Genomic DNA, 25,443 nt, shown 5'->3' with positions numbered 1-25,443 from the left:
CTAGTGAGACTAGCTGATTGGTTTGTACCAGTAATTACTTTCAAGCGGAACTTTTAAAAAAAGTTCCAGGATTGTTTTGGTTTTATTTCTGAAGAAGTTTCTCCTTTTGGAGAGACGAAAACGTGTCTTGGTTTAAAATAAACTAGTTATACGTTAACTACAGTACTTCTTGCTTCATTACTACTCACAATCAGGCGCTTGGCTCTCTGTTCGCATTTTTTGATGTAAATAAAGCAGTCTACTGTCTCTATCATCTCTTTCAGACACTTTGCCGACACTGTAAATCATGTTTGTGTATTTATTTATTTGTGTTTGCTAAGTCAGAGCACTGAACGTGAATAGTAACAGAAATTTGTACCAGAACATGATATCGTCATGGGTTTGGCATAATGGTTAATATCTTTACCTCGAAGACACAAGGTTGATTCTGACCCTGGGTTATTGGTTAGGCTAAAAATGACCCTTCGGAGGAGTAAGCCTAGTATTCACCTATGAGCCTATATAGGAAATACGTGTATTCATAGAGGTAAACATATTATACAAGAATACAGGAAAATAATAATTTAAATAGAGGTCAGCATCTTTGTTGCAGGTAAACAGATGATTTTGAAAACCAAAGTATGTGTACAAACCTACAGAAAAGAAGCAAGAAAAATGACAAAAAAGAGCAGAAAATAGAAACGAGAGAAGGAGGAAGAGAGGGAGCTGGAGAATTAACTTGAGTGTAGATTATGTATATGTGTGTGTGTGTGTGTGTGTGTGTGTGTGTGTGTGTGTGTGTGTGTGTGTGTGTATCTATATTTATATGTAGATAATACATGTGTGTGTGTGTGTGTGTGTGTGTGTGTGTGATATATATATATATATATATATATATATATGTATTATACACAGATGCATTTATATTTAAGGGTGGGGCTGTTGTAGTTTTGAATTGGCAGCAATGCGATGCTGAAACATCTAAACAACTCATGTATGGTAGATACTACACTAAAATGCCTTTGGACCCCACATTCATGTTGAAGAAACAGATTGATGACTTCTTGGGGTTAGCTGTACAGGAGGGCACTGACAAAATGAAATACCATCTTACGGTGTCAGATCCCAATAGCCAATACATATACTTTTTACCTAAGATCCATAAAGATCTTTACAATCTACCGGGGAAACCTATTGTTGCATGTAATGGATCAATCACTGAGCCCCTCTCCCAATTCCTAACGAAGTATTTATAACCCTTGTTGAAATGGGTCAGATCCAGAATTCAAGATACAACAGAGTTTTTGGACATTATCTCTGATATGCAACTGGAACAGAATTGGCTGTTATGCACACTTGATGTATGTGCACTCTACACTAACATCCCACACTGGGCTGGCCTGGATGCGATAGAATATTGGCTATACCAATCCAACCTGTATGAACCCAGCTTTAACACCTTCTTAATATGTCTAATAGAAGATGTGCTAACCATAAATGTCTTTTTCTACCAAGATCAATGTTACTGACAAGTGCAGGGAACAGCTATGGGGGCATCCTTTGCCCCCATCTATGCAGACCTCTTTATGGCATACGTGGAGGAACATATTATATATGATGGAACGGTTCCCCTTCAGAATGTCGAATGGCTGAAATCTTGAAATGCATATGGCCGAAGCCATATGCTCGAATTTCAAAAGCTCAATCTTCTGAAAGGGAAATAAAAAAAAAAAACAACAACAAAACAATGTTACTGCAGGGGGAAAGCCCCCCTGTACCCCCACACCCCACGCTACTTATTTATTCCAACTCCGAGATAGCACTACAGTGCAGAAAGGGATATCTCCTGTTCGGCACTGTATGCTGATCCCCATTCAGAAGGTCAAACTTCTGAAATTTCAACATATGGTCTCGACCATATGCATTTCGAGATTTCAGCTGTTTGACCTTCTGAAGGGGAACCGATGGAACACATAACATCTACCTGGATGAAATAGACATATAGAGGAGGTATTTGTATGATCGCTGGATAGTGTGGAGGTCAGATGTGGAATACCTAATGGAATTTGTGGGATATTTGAATGAAAATAAATGGGGACTCCAGTTTATGGTAAATTGGCATTCAGAATACATAACATATCTTGATGTCTTGGTCATCATGAGTGATGATAACACATTATGTACTGAGGTGTTCTGAAAATACCCACAATATAACTCCCTCCTACACGCAATCCAGCTTTCATCCACCTCATATTACTAAAAACATCTCCTAATCCCAGTTTATCAGAATGAGGCATATTTGCTCACATGATTCCACCTTTCAGGTTTTTTGAAAGGATCTCACCAAAAGGTTTCAGGAATAGGGTTACAAAATGGGGTATGTTTTACAGGCTAGCAACTGGGCTGCAACACTCAACAGGGAAGATTTACTGAAATATAAGGTGAAACAACAAGGACCAAGCCCTGTTACACGATTAACCACGACATATGGAAGAAACATTGATTTATTGATAAATAGTGTACAGAGGCATTGGAATATTCTGCTAGCCGACAGTAATCTATCACAATTTCTCCAGGACAAATGTTGTTTTTCTTTCTGAAAAGGAAAAAATCTGGGTTCTCATTTAAATCATTATAAACGGGGGTCAGGTACTTTTTCGACTGGACCAACACAAACTACACTTTTGGGGGATAAATTGACTGGTTGTATGCCTTGCAGTCACTGCAGCCACAGCAATAGAATCAGGAAATCTAAACAATTCACAAGCATAAACTGTGGTGCTGTTTTTGATATTTACTTCTTTGCAAACTGTAGCAGTGACTGGGTTATTTATTTGGCCTCATGTAGCTGCTCTGCATTTTACGTGGGTTAGACCTCTAGACCACTTAGGATGCATATTTCTGAGCATCTTAGTGATATGAAACACAAGAAGACCTGCAGTGCACTTTACAAACACTCAACAAATCACCCTACATCTTCTTTCAGATTCATGATTATTGATAGAATTATGGGGAATAAATCCAATAAAACAGGTTGGCATTCTTAATACCAAGGAGAAAAAAATGGATTATCAAATTAGGTGGTCTTTTTCCACCAGGATTAAATGAATATTTATGCGGTATCCAATCACAATTTGTATTACACTTGATGTACTATATAAAAGGAACAAATTATGGAATTTGTCTTTTAACACTGATGAAGGCTATGTAATTATCTTGGCCAAAAACGGTCTGTTTTTTGTTCTTTTAATATTATGTGAGATTCATTAAATATACTTTGTTATATATTTACAGCACACAGTTTACTGGAACACCACAAAAATTACCAAAATCTCCCAACAGTATCCACATAAATTAATGAAACTACCATACAATTAAAACAGTAACTACCTTCAAATTCTTAGGAATTTGGTTTGACCAGACTCTGAATTTTCAAGCCCATGGAGGAAAAAAAAACTGAACCAAAGTCAACATCTTCCTTTTCTGAGCCAGATAAAACACCCCCCTCCCACATGCATGAACAGCCATAGAATAGAATGGGGTACCCTCTTCACCCATTTGGATGAATGTCCCCTAATGGCTGCAGCTTCTATTAAACACACAGCATCCCTCCAATAATTTTCCAATTAAATTTTCAATTCATTACAATCTTCCCTAATTTTGAGCACTGCTGTGTTACCATAATAGAAGCTAATTGGTTTCCAAATAAACAAATAGCTGACCTCCTGCTAGAGTCACTTCTTTTCAAATTCCTGAACCTTGACACATACTAACTTCTCTCTACAAAACTAATCACCATCAACCCATCCTGTTCTCTCAGATCCTGCTGTTAAATCTTGGCCTATATGTCAAACACATAATAGAAAGCTACAATTTATTAACTACAGCTTCTCCCACTTAGCTCTCAAACTTTGTTATTCTCTAAGACCTCGCTAACTACTCAAACTTTTGGCCACAACTGAAAGCTTAATTCATCAGAAAAGCCAGGGAAAATATTTCAATCCTGCTTATATTGCCATACATTCTCAAACTTAGTATGTAGTTCCATAAATTAAATTACCTTCAGTTATGTTAATGTTTCTCTTCTGTTGATTTCAGTACTTTGTATTCATTGTATATAATTTACCCTTACAATGTCATATTAGCAAGTAATGATTACTTACAAACAACTCCTCTTTGTACTTTTTCACTCAATGTATATTATATTACTGTTCATTGCTTACATACTTTATTTGATTGTACTGTTTTACTTACTTATCAGGAATATATATATATATATATATATATATATATATATATATATATATATATATATATATATATATTTAGATAGATATAGATAAATGGATCCCTATCAGTTAATCACGTTTCTAGAAACTCTAAATTCATATCAGTTAGACAATATGATCGAATTTCTGAAAAACCGAAGCATTGGAATGGAGATTGCGGTACAGTGACGATCGGAAAATTTAGTATTTTCCTCAAAGTAATGCGATCTTGGAGTTGGTATATATAATTAACAGGGGGTGTGTGCATGGCAGCCCCCACATGGGAGGTGCATGGGGTCAAATGTAAAAAAAATATATATTTTTGAGTTTTTTGTTTTTTTTAAATGTTCGAGTTTTCAGAAATTTGATTATATTGTCTTGCCAATATGAATTTCGAGTTTCTGAAAAACTCGGTCAACTGACATATCATTGGAAGAATTAGTGCATGCTATGTACAAGGACCCAATGACTCAAGTATGAACAGTGTTTGGCCTCACAGAGGTGTTCCCAGTGGGAGTGAGTATACACCAGAGTTCAGCTCTAAGCCTACTGCTGTTCATACTGATGATGGACTACATTAGCAAACCGGTTGGAGGGAACAGATCAACAAAGTTGCTGTATGCAGACAATGTGGTATTACAGGCAGACTTTGAGCATGAGCTTCAGTAAAGGATAGGGAAAGGAATGCAAAATTGAGGGCACATGGGATGAAACTAAGCACAGATAAAACAGTGGTAATGGTGGCAAACTGAGGAAATCAAAAGAAGCTGAGAATTGAGATAGAAAGGAAGATAGTAGAACAGGTAAACAGCTTCAAGTATCTGGGAGGAGTGGTGGAGGAGAAGGGAAGTCTGAATGAAAGTCAAAGCTAGCATCAAATGGCTGCAGCCAGCTAGCATAGAGTATCAGGTGTAGCCTATGACAGAAGAACGGCAAAAAGCTGAAAAGTAAGGTGCACAAGACTGTGGTGCGACCAGTACTACTGTATGGTGCAGAAACCTGGGCAGTAAAGGCAGAACAGATGCAGAAGCTAGAGGTGATGGAAACGAACTGCCTGAGAAGGGTAGTAGGATGCACACTGTGGGACAGACGAAAAACGAGGATAGAAACGTAGAAGAGAAGTAGCTCCAATAGCAGGAAAGATAAAAGAAAACCGATTATGGTGGTTCTGACATGTGCAGAAAAGCAGAAGAAAATCTGCTGAAGAAGATTTGGGACAGACAGGAAGAAGGTAAGAGGTAACAAACATCCAGCAAAGAGGTGGATGGGTTGTGTGAAAGGAGATCTGCAATAGTCAGGCATGAGTGTCAAAAAAAGGCAGGAGTGTGGCATTGAGAGAGAACATGATATCTTGACCCCATGTAGAAAATGGGAAAAGGGGACTGAAGATGAATATATATATATATATATATATATATATATATATATATATATATATATATATAGGTAACTGAAGATGAATATATATATATATATATATATATATATATATATATATATATATATATATATATATATATATAGGTAAGCTGGACCTGAAACATAAGAAAACTTCAATGCAAGCATACATACATACATACATACATACATTAATAATATTAACTGAATGACTACTCTGTTGTACAAGAAGTGTTGTTAATCTATGAAGAAGATTACATGCCAAGATAAACTATAATACACAAGTCCACACACTGTGATTCCTGCTATAAAATAAGTTTATTATCCACACAAGAGATTTGAACAAAGTAATATAATAAGAAATTATAAAGACTAAATCAAAGTACATATTTCAGCTGTAGAGATTCAGTTGCATGCATTACAGAGCTGATTACCAAGATACCACAATTAGCACACATTTTTAAGTGGCAGCGTATAATATTGATACCACAATTAGCGCATATTATTAAATAGCAGTATATAATATTGATACCACGATTTACACACATTATTAAATGGCAGTATATAATACTGATACCACAATTAGCAGACATTATTAAATGGCAGTGTATAATACTGATACCACAATAAGCACACACTATTAAATGGCAGTGTATAATATTGATACAATTAGCACATATTGTTAAATGGCAGTGTATAATACTGATACCACAATTGGCAGGAATTATTAAATGGCAGTATACAATATTGATACAATTAGCACACATTATTAAATGGCAGTGTATAAAATTGATACCACAATTAGTACACATTATTAAATGGCAGTGTACAATATCGATAGCACAATTAGCAGGCATTATTAAATGGCAGTGAATAATATCGGTGCCATAATTAGCACACATTATTAAATGACAGTGTATAATATTAGTAAGTTGCATTAGTGAAGGAAGTGTTAGGAGTTCAGCTATAAATGTTCAGCCAGTTAAATAACATCAGTCAGCTGCAGAAAAGATGAAGCTGTTTATGGGAAGTGAGACTTGGCAAAACTGCTGGTCCTCATGTAAAGAGGAACATAATGCTTTATTTATTTGAATTTGGAAACAATTTGGATGGTGAAATCATTTACTTATGGAGAGGATGAGCTAGTTTTATAAATATGACTGCAAGTTGTTCTTTAGTATATATGAGCTACATCATTATGTCTCTCTGCCATCTAGATATAACTCAGCATGAGACACAACAAATGAAGAAGGAAACAGCAAGAGTCACCAGTGACTACGCTGTGCTTTGTCCAGATATAATATGACTGCAGCAAATTCACAGCAAGCATTTAGCATTGCACAAAGCAACACCATTGAAATTCACAGGCTCCATTCTGTAGCTCCACTAGTAAGCCTCCACTTGCTACATTAATGTTTGCACATGAAAGCAGCTTTACAGACTGTATCCAGATCATTTGAGTAACTTTACGGGCTAGTCTGAGTGGAACATATGCATGTATCTAGAAGTCATTTTGGTACTTCAGAAGACAAGCTGACATAACCAGAAAGTCTGCCTTGCATTTGACAAAACACCCTTTTCATCATCTTTTTATTTGCTTTTTTGAACAAAGACATCTTATAATATTACAACAAATTTTAAGTTACTGTACAACTGGTGAAGTTAATATTGAACCATAACGTAAACTGAAATATTTGAATTTAAAGTCATGCATGACTAAATAGGCTGTTAAAGTTTGAATATCTTTCTATCACATAATTCTGTATATTTTTGCAACCTTTTAATTAAAACCTTCAGAATATTCAGTTACTCTAATTAACATCAAAAAGTAACTATAGTAGCAAATGCAGCAACAACTTTGTAAGCAACATATATGAATAAAGTATAAAAAAATAAAAGTTTTGCAAAACTGAAAAAAAGGAAGAAATAAATTTGATTCATTTATGGATATGGTACATGCTAGTTTATGAAAGCAAATCGAGTCTATTGATAGCAACCTTTAAACTCACTTCTGAAGCCTCACAGAATTCTTTGGTGGATATAATAATCAGTTGCCTTCCAAATATTTTCTAGGGTGCTTTTCCCCTTACCCAGTACTGCATAATTCATTATGAATATGGGGTATGTTCCTGTCATAATATTGCTTTAAGTGGTTAGCTTGCTCACATTAGAAAAAACTGTGCCTAACTTATTCCACATTTAAATCAGATCCTGAAAGTGAGCCTGTGTTCAAATAGATGGTTAGAAGAGGAGGGATAGGTACTGACCAAGTGAGGTTTTGTTGTCATGTCCAGTGAAAGATGGTATGGGCTTTGTCTGCCAAAGATCAGATCCCTATAAAAGAACTTTGAGTTCAGCAGCCTGTATGACAAACTTATGTATTCACTTCTGTGATTCATGTTGTGTTATGTGAGAAGAAACACAAACATAGCACTTGACCTCTGGAATTACAGACCAATGATGATGAGCATATGAGGAGTTCAAAGCTACTGACTGGAAAATGACCGCAACAAGGTATGGCAGTGAACTCACTGTTGCCCCTCTCCCCTTCTTACATTTTTTGTAGACAGCCTGTTGAACTGCATTACCAATCCCCTGTGCCATTTGCTGCATGGTATCCTCAACCCTCCATGAGGAGTACCATTTTAATAAGGCACACTTGAATTTTCACATTGCACTGCACCATCACCACTCTTGACATCCAGAAAACAAGTCAGTGTCTCCATATTGTAACCTTCCTTTCTCTCCTCTGCACTCCTCTGATTCAGGTCTATATTACAATGTTGAACTAAAACAAGTTTGAACATTGTAATATCGAACCCTAAAGTCCAAAAGAGGAAAATAGAGAAGCCACGGCACATCAACTTTTTTCCCAGGGAAAATAATTGGTGAGCCATTTTCGGGGCTTTGCTATTTCCTTCACTATGGTGCAATCTTGGAGTTAGTATATTTAAGTAGGGGGGTGTGGGAGGTGAAGCCCCCCCACTTCAGTTTAGATTTAAGGTTAAGTTTTCTTTTTTTTTTTTTTGGTCATGGAACAGCGATTTTTTTCTCCTGTGCTTTTGCTTTTGTTGAGTTTCGAACATAACGGTTTGATATTACAACAATCAAACTTTAAGTTCAACTTTGTGATATAGAACCGTCTAATCCAGTGTACTCAGAATCCTTATTTGTATTCCAAAGTCTCCATTCCACTCATAATAATCCTCTTTAAAGAAGAAGAAGAAGAAAAATACTGCTATGAAAAGATGAAATGCAAATAAAAGCTAATAAGATTTTAACATGCTGTATCAGCATATTATTTTTTATTAATATTTGTTTACCAGGAAGTAAAAAACTCTGCATAAGTTATTTTACTTGATGCACTGGCAGAAAAGTTCCAGAAAGTACCACATAAATTCATTATAACAATAAACAAAAAAGCAAATACAAAGCAATCTGCAAATAACAATGTTAAAGACTTGACTTTAATAAAAGACAATACCTCCAGAAAGGTTTTATTCCATCTAAAAGCTGTAGCAATTTTACTGTAATTTGCAGTTTGCCCATTCCAAAGTATCATGGTATCAGACTATTGATGAATTTTATATAATTTACTGTAAATTTTAGTCTACCTTGAGTCTTGGTCATGATTCAAAAGGGTCCCTTTACCAATCTATCTATTCAGTTAACACCAACAAACAAGCAAACAGAGAACATTTTCATTCAGCTAAGCAATGTCTACCAACTGTTTTACTGCCTGGAGGGGAGCAAGTCTGATCCCTGCACAGTACATTTTCCTCAAGATCCTGCTGTTCCTACTGTTCATTTTCTTCACAAGGAAAGAAATATGTTACATGACACCACTGTATTATTCTACAGAAGCCTTTCACTAAAAGCATAAAGGAATAATCTACTACTTCAGGCCCACTCAACCAAACAAATTCTGTCTCTACCCTGTCTGCAAAATTGTACAGTGTTCCTTCATTGAAAATTACATGCATGCTCTAAATACAAACTTGCTTAAAGTTTTCAAACACAGACATATAATCCCACAATTGTATGATCTGATAATTCCACTGACATTCTAAGACCTCTAAATAACTCTGCATTGCATGCATGTATTTTTAAGCTGATACGGGACTCAGTTTTTTTTTTTTTTTGAGCATGCTGTATTTAACTGAAATGTGAAAGCATTATTGCAACCCAGCTAATCCATATTTTTTTTACATTCCACTGTTAAGCTTAAACCCAAAGGCATTCAGGAAGCTTGAGTGTTGTAAATCCATGTTGATTATTTTCTACTTGCAATAAATATATAACGATTATTTTTGAGGGACTTTAATAAATAAATTGTTCTGATATTAAGTGGAAGCTTGTACCGCACTCATAGAATGTACTGTGTAATGCATCTTTCATGTTCTTTCTCATAAGTTTATAGGTTTATAAGTGTTTACTAGGCTAACGGCCACAAGGGCTTTTTTAAGCCTAGCCATACATCCCAAATCTCTTACAAGTTCTGATACCCTTGATAAGTGTAAGCAGGGGATTGGGTGATGAAACATTTACAAAGAGGGGCCTGGAAGATGAACCATTTACAGGTTGCATGCATCCATTAGAGATATATTGACATTTATTTTTAGTTGTGGGTTCACCCATTTGGGTGTCAGTTTCCCAGCAGTGCATTCTAGGCATATACTTTTAAGTATAACTGGATCAGATACTATTTAAAGACAAGGCAAAAGTCTCCTCTAAGCTGTCTATAAAGTAGAGATTACAACAAATTCAGAAGATATCCTGAGCAGTTCAAGTTATCCAACCATTTTGGGTTTTTTTTCTAGTAAGAAATGCATTGTTTTATGTGGCTTGTATAAACAGTATTATACTGAATAATAGATCATATCAGTGACATATAAGAGGGCACAATGATTTCTCTGGAGTGACTGGATGTGTCCTTTAGCGCTAGATGGGATAAATAGTGCATTTGTTTCTGACTTTGGTGATAAAACAATGTTCAGCATTTAAAGTGTCTATTACTGTCACTTGTTTCCCACCTATCCTGTAACTAGTCTAGTCCAGATACAGATTTGCTGTATCCAGTACTGTCTGTAAGCTTTTGAGCCCCCCAAGCCTTTCTGTGTTGGAGAAGCCTAATAGCTTATCAGTGGGAGTTGTAAGCACTAGGTAGCCTATCTACCACAAGATGAATGGTTTCTGGCCCAGAAATTGTAGTTTATTGACCATTTGGGCAGTTTTTCCATCTCTTTCAACTTTCTTGTTTAAAAGCCTGCATTTGCTCTTGTTTCCCGCCTTTCTTGTAACTAGTCAAGTCCAGGTACAGATTTGCTGTATCCAAGACTGTAAGTTTCTGAGCCCCTCAAGCCTTTCTTTGTTGGAGGGAAGCCTTCTAGCTTATCAGTGGGAGTGGTAAGCACTAGGTAGCCTATCTACCACAAGAGGAGCAGTTTCTGGCCCAGAAATTGTAGCTTATTGGCTGTTTGGGTAGGTTTTCCATCTCTTTCATCTTTCTGGTTTAAAAGCTCACATCTGCACTTGTTTCCCACCTTTCCTGTAACTAGTCTAGTCCACATACAGATTTACTGTACCTAGGACTGTTTGTAAGCTTCTGAGTGGTGCCAAAGTCTGCTCTTCAACTTTTCCCTTAGATCTGCTAGTTCTCTCCTCTCCTACACTTTTACTAGCTTATCAGTATAGCACTTTACCAGACTTCTTGTAGCAATTATTGTTGCACACAAAAGTGCTACCAGCACTAAAAGTTCTACAAGGAAACAGCTCCAGTACTTATTATTACTGCCCACCTGTCCGAGCATGTCTAAAAGTCAGTTCCCTGTGCTTTTTCCTATTAACCTGGTGAACTTGGGCATCCTGAGGCAATGTAGCAACTGCTTCATGTACACTGACAACCCTCTCCTCTTAGCTCCCAACACTCAGATTTGCAAGAGATGCACTTATATATCCAAATTGGAAGCCACACACTCTCCAGACAAGATCAGAATAGCTGGTCAAGAGGAGAATGTCAACAGTTGCACTGCACCACATGGAACACATAGCCCTCCAAAACACATACCAGTACTGCCTTCACATAAAAAACACAAACCACACACCCAACTTCATGGAGGCTCTCAATAAAAATCTACCCAAACAGCAGAGACGTTCAAGGCAGAAATACACTCGACCACCACAACACAACACTAATCACGAGACACATAACTCTCCTAAACAGTGTGCCACTCAACCAAAGCCCCTAAGGCAAAACAACATGTCCAACACACTAGTCATAGGTGACTCGATAGTGAGGTTGAATAAGGAGAAAGTAACATTCAGCTGCCTGTCAGGCACCAGGATCCACCACATAATGCATGCACTCAGGTCCCACAACAATAGGTACAAATATGACTCTGTCATTGTACATGTGGGTGTGAATTACCTGAGATGTACCTCCCTGGACTACATGAAAAGAGACATGGAGGAGCTCTCGGATTATGTAACCCAGGCAGGTATGGCCGTAGCCCTGAGCAGCATCCTACCATCAACGAGAATGATACCACAGTACAAGCAGAAAATGATTGATTTCAACAATTGGCTAAGTTTCTGGGGTGATTTTAAGGGGAACCAATATCTGCCTGGGATGACATGGTTGACAGACCTCAATGCTTTGTCAGAGATGGCCTGCATTTGTCACCCCCAGGATTTGGATACTGGCCAAGGTTCTTGCCACCCCTATAGTGCCTTTATTAGGTGGTGTTCCAAAGACCAAATTACCACCATAACAAAAGAAACCCCCTCGAAGCACTCCTTAAAATGGAGAACATCAACATTTGTGCTGTAACAGAGACCTGGTTCAAGGCAGCAGAAAGCACCCCTGCAGTACCAGGCTATCATTCCACACCTTTCAGCCCCAGAACTTGGATTGAAACTCCAAAGGCAATGATGTTTCCATATTCATAAATGATGCGCACACCTCTAGACAGGTAACCCAACATAATGCATTAGAGATACTTCAGGTGCAGCTAACATTGGGTAAGACACCAATTCAGGTCGTAGCATGCTACAGGTCCTCAACCATGTCCCAGGACTCACACTTCATGTTTCTAAGCACCGTGCAAAATATTAGGGTCCAACCTAACACTCTCATACTGGGTTGACTTCAACTACCCGTCCATTAACTGGGAAAGCTACACATGTACCAATACATTTGCCCAACGTTTCCTGGAATTCATTAATTCTAATGCCCTGGACCAGCTCATTCTTACCCCCACTAGAGGTAGCAACATCCTTGACCTGGTCATCACCAACATGGGTGATCATTGCTCTACACCAATAGTCAACTCCTTCCTGGTTAGATCTGACCACAAACTAATCACCTTGGAAATCCACATCCCTCCCACTCCTCCATCCCCAAGAAAAACTTCTCCAAAACTAACTTTGGGCTCTGAAAAACAGAGGTGGCTAACTTCACGGCACCCATGCAAATGGAGAATAGTTGCATGACTGCAGAATCATACACCAAGGCACTGTACAAACATGTACACAAATGCATAGATCTCGCCATACCCAATAGAACCAATATGCTCTCCTCCCAAAAAAGGAAGCCAATCTGGTGATCTCCTACCATAAACAAACTCTACAACAGAAGGAGGAAACTGATGTGGAATAAGGTAAAGTCCCAAGACTGGAAAAACTCCCTTATCAGCCTCAACAAAAAGTTGAGTTCCCTCATCAAATCCTCTAAAGGTAGCTATGAATACAGAATTGCAGCAGATAGTAAAGACAACCACAAGACCTTCTATAGTTATGTAAAGAATCTCCACGGCAATACCCAGATTTGCTCTGAGCTACTGCACAATGGTACCTCCTATACCAAGCCAACAGATATTGCCAATATACTAGCCGACAGATTCAGTGCCAGTTTTACCACTCCCGCCCCCAAAGGACCAATCACAATACCAGTATATTGCCAGGCACCCAGTATTACTGCTACACAGGTTAAAACAGCACTGTCAAAGGCCAAGAATACAGCTTCTATGGGACCTGACAATATCCCTGGCTATGTTCTACATGAACTACAAAGTGAACTGGCAACTCACCTATGTGCCCTGTTCAATCACAGCCTCATCTCAGGATTTGTCCCTACCAAATGGTGCACCACTACAGTCATCCCTCTCCACAAAGGAGGAGGGGCTACAGACCCTGGGAACTATCATCCCATTAGCCTGACAAGTCTGATATGCAAAGCTATGGAATTCATCATCATGGACCTAATAAACAAGGATATAGGGAATCTCAAATCTCTGGATCCCACATAGTTTGGTTTTGTGAAGGGTAGATCATGCCTCCTCAACTTAATCGACTTCTTTGAGTCAGTCACCAGAGCTGTGGATGAAGGCAAGGTGGTTCATACAGCCTACCTTGATCTGGCCAAGACCTTTGATACCATTCTCCACTCAGGAATCATAGAAAAGCTCCCTAAGCTAGGCATCAACTCCTATATCACCAGCTTCGTTGCAAACTGGCTCAAAGATAGAACCCATAGTGTGAAAGTAGCTGACTCCAAGTCAGACTGCAGATCAGTCACGAGTGGAGTCCCACAGGGTTCGGTCCTCTCCTGTTTGGTATCTACTTCTCTGAAGTCCAGGCCAACACGAAGGGACTCTGGCTGACAAAGTTTGCAGAAGATTGCAAGTTGGAAGTGATTATTAACTCCCCAAGTGATATTGACATCCTACAGAAAGGCCTCACTGAGACCAAAGACTGATGTCAGAACCATGGCCTTAAGCTCAATGCCAAAAAATCTGTCATCATCCCCCTTGGGAAAAACCCAGTTTTCTTGAATTACCACATCAATGGTAGTCCACTGAACACAGAAGGCATTATAAGAAATCTGGGAACACAGTTTGACACAACTTCTCTTTTGAACACCACTTTGCCACTGTGGTCAGAAAGTCCTTCTATGTGGCACATCTCATTACTAAGAGTTTTGCATCCAGGAAGAAAGAGGTCATTGTCTCCTTCTACTCTTCCTTCATTAGACCAATCATCGAGTACAATGCGCCATTTGGCATGCATCTCACTAGATACCTGCAACAACTGGAGAGGCCAGAAAAGTACCTTACAAAGAGGATCCTAGGCCTTAAATGCTTGTCCTATATGGGCAGACTAAAAAAACTCCAACTATTCGCTGTCTCATATCGCCTACTTAGAGGCGATATATGCTTGACTTACAAAGCCATGTCTGACCCAGCTCTGCTAGAAATGCTACATCTAAAGAAATCCCAATCCCTCCACAACACATGCTCCAGAGACCTCAGCCTTATTACCACAATCAACAGAATATGTTGGAGGGACAGGTTCATAACCCAAAGACTGCCCATGCTCTGGAACAGACTTCCCATACAGGACAAGCAGAGCACCTCACTGGCCCTCTTCAAAAGAAATCTTGATGAGTGGATGGGAAATAGAAAATTCATCCCAGGGATCACTCCAGTGGCTCTACTTGACAGAGGCACTGGGAACTAAGGTCGGGTGGCACAATGCCAGGGTTATCCTACGGGCTAGGCCTGTAAAGGTTCCAGGGCCATTAGCCCAGTACACACCTATGAGCCTATGAACTAGCTGCCCTTCTGACATATTTTCAGCCAAGACAAATTTGATGTTTGACATTTGAAATTACCTACTCTGGTTGGTATATAGATTAACCTTGCCCATTCATGGACTATATATTACCTGTAGTGATAATAACTGGGATTGTACCACAGTTATTTAGAAAGGCCCTAAGCATGGGTTAAAACATTTAGGAACTGATTATGTCCATAAATAGTACTGGGAGGAGCCCTCGAGTAAATTTCCTATTATCTGTCCACAGATCCAAGTTGTGCTTAAATTTTGAAAGGAATGATTTTGTTTTAAATAGATGGGGAGTTTGTTCGAGAGCAATGGTAACCTCTGTGAGATATACCTGTCCCTCCAAACTATTCTGTTGATGCTGCAAGAAAGGTTTAAATCTGTGGACCAAGTATTTCTAATGCTCTTCAACTTGCTGATATGTACGAGGTCCATCAGTATTGGATCTGCGGATGATTGTATGCCAGACCCAGTTTACTCTTTACCAGTCTACAGGTGACCAACTATAGTGACAGGACTTTGAGGCAGTCCATGTAGGACAAATTGTTCAAGCTTAGTATCCTCTTTGTAAGATATCTCTGTGGGCTTTCCAGCTGCTGCATGTGTCTGGACAGATACATGCTGAGGGGGGAATTATACTCCATGACTGGCTTTATCAAGACTGAGTAAAGGGAGACAATGACATCACTGGACCTAGAAGCAACTCCTTTATTAACAATATGCACTATAAAAGAGGACTTTCTCACCACAGTTGGTCAAAAGTTAGGTCATTGTCCCAAACAACGAGGCCAACTCTTACCGATATATTGTCAGTGTACTAGTTTCCCCAGACCACACGATTTTCCAAAAGATATGATAATGTTTTTTTTTTACATTTAGCTTCAGTTTATGATCCTGGCACTGATTATTTGTTTGAGGCAAGCCTTCATGCAGGATGACTAGGTATTTTGTGGATTTGATAACTGTACCTAGTTATAGTTATCTGCAAACCTGGACAACCAGAGCAACTTACTGCTGACTTCAACTTCTAAAAAAAGATGCCAAACAGGGAGGTCCCAGCACCTAATCCTGTGGGTCTCCACTGAAGGAAGTAAATACATCTTTGTAACATTAGCTGTTCCAAGTAGAAAGAAAATACCTTCATACATGGAAAGAAAAGGAATTCTCTATAACTTCCATATTTATGCACTCTGAAGAGAAATCAGAGTACTGTTGCATATAATAATCTAACATACTACAATAAAATGATAAAATAACAATCTTAAAAGCCCAAATTGTTGGGCTGAGGGAACTATGTCATAATTAAATGGAGTTCCTAAGTCAAAAAAAACTCCATAAAGATCTGACTTCAAATAATTAATTATTGGATCTGGGGGAAAAAAAAAGAATAATTATTGTGACTTTCTTGCTATATTCATAAAAAATTAAATACAATTAAATAGAACAATAAAATCATTAGCAACAGATTATTAATGTTTAATTTATATTTATAGAATTCAAATTATTCTAAAAATATAGTAAAAGGGAGATTTATATCTAGAACAAAGAGAGTGGCAGAAAGAGAACATCATTGTCTGATACTAAACAAAATATGTTGGGAAATGATAATTGTCAATTATGTTTTTTACTTGAATATGTGTCAGCATATATATTACACATGATAATACTGTAACATTAAAATAAATTAATATTTCAAGGTCTGAAAAAATTCTCAGTTTCAACTATTGAAGGCTTTAGTAGTATCAAATATAAATATGCAAGTTGTATTGTAATTTTTTTTTCTATTTTAATCAACATGCATAAGTATTACTCATGAAAAATAATTGGATTTGTCATCTAACTGGAAGACAAAATCCAAATGAAAGGAAACAGGCAACCCTTTTAATGAGATTAATAGTATTCTTGGCCCTCTACAGTTGATCAAGTTGAAATTCCTCTAGCTTGATTTGAAAAAAAAAAAAAAAAAGACATTCCCCGGGATTCATGAAGCTCAGCGCAAGGCCAGCGTAAGGCCTGCGCCGTCCGTGCGGCATATATATGGTGTAGTGGCACCATATGCATATTAATGAAGGTGCACTGCCACCACATCCACGTGCATAGGAAACATGCACGAGTGCACGGGGCATTTCTACGTTGCGCCCGGAGGCGTGTCAATGTCAGCTGTTGATGAGCAACCTAAACTGCTGAATATTATAGTCTGCCTGCAATAGTAATTGCACCTATCAGTGTCCGTGGATAATGAAACGTATGCAAAGCATGCAAGACAGTTCCTGGCCACACAAAATTGAGAATCAAACAGAAATGCATGCAACACAATATGAGTTTCCATCCTTGGAACAAATGATATTTAAAATTGTGTGTCCGTAATGTACTGCACTGTAAGTAGTTATATCCAGTGGAAGTGAAGCGCATCATGTCAGCGCGCCACCAATACACACTTCCAGCCCCATGGGCAGGGTCACCAGCAGTCCTACATTGGTAGTGATAGTACACAGCTGGGTAGTTGTGGCCATATAACAATCGTAAAGAAACCTGACAGTCCATATTGTATACCAAAATCACACAAACATATGACTATTAAAATGTGCTATACACATGAACAGGAACGTAACCGGCACATGCACATAGGATGGTATATGCGGAACCGGGACATCCAAATGCAGAACCCATGCATGCATAATGCAATACTCAACATCCCCCGTATAGCACATAACACACACCCATGTCCGAATGTCCACCAAATCCAGCTACCAGCCTTGCGCAGCCGTACACCTACACATAGCGAGTATTACCCATCTGAAGTAGGAAGTATCACCCTAGGCAGTGTCAGGATTGCAAACTATGTATCCCACGTTTGTAAACATCCCATCACAGTTTCGTAAATCCAAATGCCCACGTGTTCATGTTTTGGCAAAATGTGTGTACATCCTGCGTGGGATAAGTAACCTGTTTAAACATCAGAGTTGTTTACACGTCACGATGTCTAGTACTGTACACATCTGGACAAAAGTTGTATGTGTAGTCACGGTACTGTTCAGTTTCTAGACTGACATGCAAAACATACTACGCAGGATGGAACACCTGTCCACCATGCAGGTCTCCCCACATGAATTATCGACAGAATATATTCTACTCAATCACATACCGACACCACACCTCTCAACCTATTACAGCAACAAAATCTAGACAAAGCCTAAAATGATGGGTGGACAAATAGGGACAGATGTAAATACTGCTCTCACAAACTTCGAAAGTTCACAGAATAATAGTATGTACATTAGCATGAAATGTTGTGAAGGATGTGGGGTAGTCCACGAGTATTACAGAGGTCCGTACATATTTACAGTAACAAACCTTCACATTTGTTTACTGTACTACTGCATACCTGTAGTTAATTCATGTCCAATAATAATCCTCATATGAATGAATACAGGAAATAGTCAAATGTGAATGGGAACACCACTCACCGTGGATTATGTATTGTAACTACCCCCACCCATATTATGTATTGCCAACATAATAAGCTGCTGACAGGTGCCCAAACACCTGTGCCTGTAAACACAGGTCAAATGTATAAAATGGACAAACTCTGTCCATGTACTTTGTCTGACATTTGAACATGGTCAGGGCAGTTCCGTTCACCAGGCAGACAAGCCTAAACCCAGATCATCACATGAACACCCTGACAATCAAAGACTTGTATGTGCCAGGACTATAAGCCTTGGAGTTCTGAATATCCCTGGATTGATTACATATGCAGCTTGGGTCCAGAGCAGTAGGGAATAGGGAATGTGTAATATGTAGTACCGCGTTTTTCCCAGCAGGAGAATGGATGCCTGTGTTGTAAGTGAAGCGGTGAAGCGGTGAGGCATATGTTAATGTAGCTATGTACTATGGGTTTGCATATAAATGAGTCAGAACACCAATAGTATAGTGGTTACAGCATCCGGCCAACGTGAATGCAGTCCCAGTTCAACTACGACTACAGCACATATAATGTTAAAGTGTAATGAATGCATCTGTGCTGTACAGACATTTAAATATGTAAAGGTGAACGTGTGTTTCGCATACGTCCGTTAACCGGATTACAGATATTTTACTGGTACCGTCACAAGTAATAAAGCTCACGTAAGCACAAAGACTTAGTAAACATATGTAACCCACAATAAGGATATGCAAGTGCGCCTGCGCGTGTGTAATCCGCTCACAGCATAGCAAATGAATGCTTTCTACATGTTATTTCTATATATGGATATATACATTTGTGCATAGATATATATCCACAGACTTAAACTAAATAAATATATGAAATAAAGAATGTACAGACATATATATAGATATAAATATATATATATAAATATATATATATATATATATATATATATATATATATATATATATATATATAAATATATGTGTGTGTGTATACACAAACACATACAACATTAATTGATATATACATAACAAACATATAAACATATGTCCTTGTAGATATAACACATGTACATAAATAGGTTACATCATAGCTATTATGGATAGACATACAGACATGCAATAAAGGTAAATACACTGCTGCGTTCCAAACCATTGCCCGGAAAGTATCAGTGTGCCAGATCTGCAAGTTCTACTCTTTAAACATGGATATAGGTGTCCTTTGCAGGACCCCAAAAATTGTGAATCTATACAGGCACCGTCTTGTAATGATTGCTGCAAAGAAGTGTCATCCGCAAATACAATATAGCTGTACATGCAACAGTAGCTTGTGCAAGTGTAATAACACATGGGTTGACAGAATGTATGACATATGTCCCAATACGCGGAGAGTGGATAGTGCTTAGAAGTGTCTTCATACTTTATTGTCACTCACATTAAATATGTCTTATGACTACTGTGGAGGGGTGTCAGGTATGGGAATCATGGGTATGCAATAATGGGCCTAGGTGTTGTTTGGCACAGATTTATTAGGTCCGCCCCATTGGAGTGATTAATATTTCTATGTGGGTATAGCACACACCTATATCTTCCAAAAATGAAGAACCCATCTACTGGATATTATGTAAACCATTGGGGGAAGATGTAGGGACTTATATCAGTGTCTTGTAAGCGATTATCATGGACGTACATGCGTACGACTAAGATGGTAACCATACCTTTCAACCTTTCAGAATAAGACATCTGGACAAAGGCATTTTAAAATAAGTACAAATAGGGAATATTTTAAATATTCCTCTTACAAAGTTAGAACATTGATAGAATAATGGATCATTCATTAGTATGAATGTTTTGAGGGTTTATTAATTATAAACTACTAATGTCTGTCATTATTGTCTAACTCCATAGTCCCTAATGACTTGCCACTAAATTACCAGAAAGGCACAATATTATGAAAAAAGAAGCAAAATTATAAGTCTAAGTTCGGGACATTTACCCAAAATGTGTACAGTTGAGAGGTATGAAGGTAACCCTGTCCTAAATAAATGTACAGAACTAGTGAGATTAGGTGGACAGGTGTGAAGAAAGACGTGATGACAAATGACAAAACATGTATAAGTCAAAAGCATGTACCTCGATAAATGTGATGGATACTTATGCCCTGTGATAGTCAATGTGGAAGGTTAATAGAAACAAAATAAATGTATCCCTCAGGGTGTTATGCATTGTCCCCGATACAGTGTTCAGTCTCCCACACTCACATGTCAGTTCTGCCACTGAGGGAAAGCGCAAATACCAGCGAACACATAAGGTAGATGATAGCAGAATATGTTTTGATTAGCACCTGTTGGCTTTTGTGAGGAACACAACACTCTGGGCGGGTGTGTCCTACAAAAGGCATGTAATGGCATCTGGCCTGTGATTTCTTCATATATTGTGTGTAGTGGTGTAATAAAATGATATATCTTGTATCAGAAACAGATACATGTTATAGGAAACAGTATTATCGACTATACTACTACAAGAAAAATCTGAAGGTATGAAAAGCGCTGAAGTAGTCAGTTTAGTATTGACCGCAGGTATGTGTTGACTTGTTAAATGTCACAGCTGTATATATAGTTCCTATAGGGCTGTCACCTCTACAAATGATGTAAGTGGGAGCTGCTCTGTAGAAATGTCAGACGTAGCAGGTCAAAACATACCTACAGCCATGCATACTCCACAAATAGACATATTAGCACACAGCAAAGCTTAGGCCAGGATTCACGAAGCCTTGGCCGGCATGTACGAGTAGATTAAGAGTAGAGCAAGGCAAGATGTCTGCCAAGTTATTCAGCAATATCCTGTAGGGGCGTGTAAGACAGCCCCTAAAACGAACTTTGCATGGACAATGTTAGGATATGCAAATTTCCTCATTTGTAGGTGAAAGCTATGCAAATTATGTAAAATTTGCGATACATGAAACAGTAAGCTGTCCGTGCAAGAGTAGAGTTATGTGCAGAAATGTACTCGGATGTTAACCGAGTAATGTTCTGCAAGTAGCTAAACGGAGCAATGTCAGCTGCAAATAAAGGATGAATTTAGTTGAAGAAGCATGCCAATGGCCAAATATAAGGCCAGTGGCATGTTTTTCCATTGGAAATTAATAAAACTCTAGTTGTCCTCCCCCGATCTCCGGTGTTTAAGCATAGCGCAGCAGCGCGAATACGTGCTGCGCTTACAAAACAAGAAAAATATGTAAAATATACATACAAATTGTAATGTTAGCTAAAAGTTAGTTCACCATGCAGGTCAATGGCAAGCTGAAGACAACATGGCTACTGAGTAGTGGTTGCTATGTGTGGAAGTGCATTTTCAGAGATGTAACCAAGCATTAGTAGGCAATTGAGGCTGAGGATAGTGAATCACAATTTGTCATGCCATATGGGCCAAGCCTCTACAGTGTAAGAGTAGGTTAAGGGGACTATCAGCGTAGGAGATAGGTGACATCATGAGTGTGCATGTATAAAACACTGTAATCTTATTGGAGCAGTGTGTCACATGTTTGCTGTCAGTTACTCATCAGTGGAAGAGGCGTGTTATGATTTATCCTAGGTAAAGTCAGGAAACTGACGGTGAACACCATGGATATCACTGAAGTTTCTTGCAAACCTGCTTACAGTGTGTTTGCGCCTGTGCACGCCTGTAAGCCCGAGTAAGCATGTGTGCACGCGTGTCTGCCCGTGTGCGTGCGTTAACGAGTAAGCTAGTGTGAGATTGTTGAAGCCTGTGTAATGTCGTGTAAGCCAGTGTAAGTGTTTGTACGCATGTATAAGCCTGTGTGCGCGCGTGGAAGCGGATGTGCACTTTACTGTGCTCCTATGTGCAGCGCTGCTCACTGTGGAAACAGACAATGAAAAGGAAGGTAAACAAATAGCAGTAAGTTAACAAAGGAGAACTACCACAGCTAGCAGGTGAAAACAATCAGAATGAGCATATTACACAGCCAGTACAGTAGGCCAGCACAGCACAGCACTTACAACTCTACAAACAGCATTCCACCATGTTTTTCTCAGACACACTGCAACACTGTAGTATACTAGGAGAAGTGAAAACTGAAAAAGCTTAACCGAGACAACATAATGTTAGGGGCTGCCATTGCTATTATACGTCAACATATGCAACATGCGGAGGGTTGTGCCAATGTGAATGCTGCTCAGCAACACACAGTGAGTAGACGGAGAAGAGTGTGCAGGCACAGGGTAACCTACCAGGGGCTACTTGAGCTGGAGATAATAAAGCTCTATAGAGTGGACAGAGACTTCCTGCAGAAGATTGTGGAGCTGTGCAGGCCATGTCTCACACACAGAACCAACAGAGGGAAACCCATCCCAGTGGAAACCAAGGTATGTGTTGCCCTAAGAATACAAGCAACAGGTACCTTCCAGAGATCAACTGGTGATATGATGTGGATTTCACAAACATCAGCATCCAGGGTACTGCACCATTTCATGAATACCATGTCAGCACATGTCAGTGATCATGTATATATCCCCAATTCCTTTGAGGTATTGGGCAGCAATATGTGTCTTTTCCACACAATAGTGGAATACCCTGACTACTGGGTGCAATACACTGCACGCACATATGCATCAAAGCACCAGCCAGTGAGTGTGGTAGGGCCTACATCAACCACAAGGGCTTCCCCTCCATGAAGTGGCAGTTTGTGTGTGATGGCCAGCCCATAATACTGAATGTGTATGCTGGATGCCCTGGAAGCTGCAATGCTTCCTATATGTGGCATCTGACGCAGCTGTACAAAACATTTGGCAATGGGGACAACCCTCATGGTCACCTAGTGGGGGATGCTGGATGTGCAGTTCAACTGTGGCTGATGGCACACATCAGAAATGCACACACACATGAACAGGAATGCCATAATGAGGCACATGCACAAACAGAAAATGTAATCTAGCATGTGTTTGTGTTGCTCAAGTCACAGTTCTGGTGCCTGGACACATCTGGTGGAGCATTAAAGCACTTGTCAACTACATGTACCAGAATTGTCTGTGGCCTAGGTCATCTGTGTCACATATACATAGTGTGAGTGACTGTTCATGTATGTGTTTTACTGCAGAACAGTTCAAACACAGCAAAGTCTGCCAATAATGGACATTCATCATAGTTGTACAACCACCTTGGTGGATATGCATGCAGACCTCTCATTGCTTATGTGATACAGTGATGTACTTCAAAATACCATTGTAAATGCAAATGTCAAATGACAAATGACATAGCACTTGTCTATATGTACACATTGTTACCCATTATACATATTGGGGTCTAATACCTATGTGTTACTGTTGTTATAGTATGTGTAGTAAATGTGGATAACTAACTCTTTTTAGCCTTATAGGTTTACAGCATGGGTTGGATAACACGTATCTGTCTGTATGATACCCTTGTGTAGAATAACTGTGTCATGTGCAGAATGTATTGTAGGCCACAGTATGAATTTCCAGATGTGGACAGGAATATCCCTATTGTCTTTGCTTGTAACTAACATGGCTATATGTCAAACAGTAATGGTCCCAGCAATGTGTGGCGGTTAATACCAGTGCTTACTGGTATAGTATAGTACATGAAGGATCCACATGCTACTGTGTGTCCTACATGTGTGGGTCAGTTGTGAAAATATCATATAACAATTGTTTTTTCAGACTGTTGAGGTCGTGTTTACTACCATAATGCAAAACAATCACAGATAGTAACAGTATCACCCACAGCACCGTGTAAAACCATATCAATCACATATGTGTAGACAAGTACAACAATATGTGTATTATAATGCATACTGGCTACCAATAGAAACGATGAAGTGTTAACAGTGTGTAATACAGGGCATGTCACCATTCCAATGTGTCCACTATACATGTACATGCAGACTGTGCACCTTCACCATGTTCACAAATAAATACATGAAAATCTGTACTACACACATCACACACGTACTGCACACTCTGAAACACATGCTGCCAATACTACACACGTCAGTCAAATGGCACATGGATGGATAATACATCTTCGGAATTAAAAGTGCTGTACACTATACTACATTGATGATCATAGCTGTAATGCATCATGCCTGCTTACATACACCTAGAAGGAAATCACACTTTGTGTTAACAACATTTTAACATTATTACAGTGCTATGAAGCCACCCTGTGCATCAGCACCATGTTAGTCTGTTCCTGCATCAATGTTACACATTACAAGAGGTGGCACAGGTGTCATCATATGCACAGGGTATGTTGTTTCTTTTCTAGACCCTGTCATTGAGCCATCCAATCAACATGTGTGTATTTGTGTGTGTGTGTGAGGGACAACAGTTTCTGCATGGCCCAATGTTGATGCAATGTGTGTGTGTGTATGTGTTATCCCTAGCTGTTTGTTTTATGTGTGTGTCTGCATGTACACAGTTTCAGCATGTGTCAGCCATATACAGGAGGTTGTGGGACAGTCACAGACTGTACCTGCCAGGCTGTACAGATCGCCATTTCTGGCCATGGACACCCCTCCATGCATTCAACAATATTTCAGTCCTGCACCTGGCAATGTATACACATACATTCTTGGGATCTGTATCACAACCTGTGGAAAAACGGGAGTCAGTAATGTTAACCTGATTTGCATAGTATTGTCATTTAATACATAGTTATATGAGCCATACTCATCCTCCAAAGTAATAACCACTGCTGACTGTTG

The sequence above is a fragment of the Protopterus annectens genome, chromosome 4.part1 (assembly GCF_019279795.1).
Source record: "Protopterus annectens isolate FY-2018-M chromosome 4.part1, PAN1.0, whole genome shotgun sequence".
In the NCBI taxonomy this organism is placed as follows: domain Eukaryota; kingdom Metazoa; phylum Chordata; order Ceratodontiformes; family Protopteridae; genus Protopterus; species Protopterus annectens.
Note: the sequence above shows the minus strand (reverse complement) of the source record.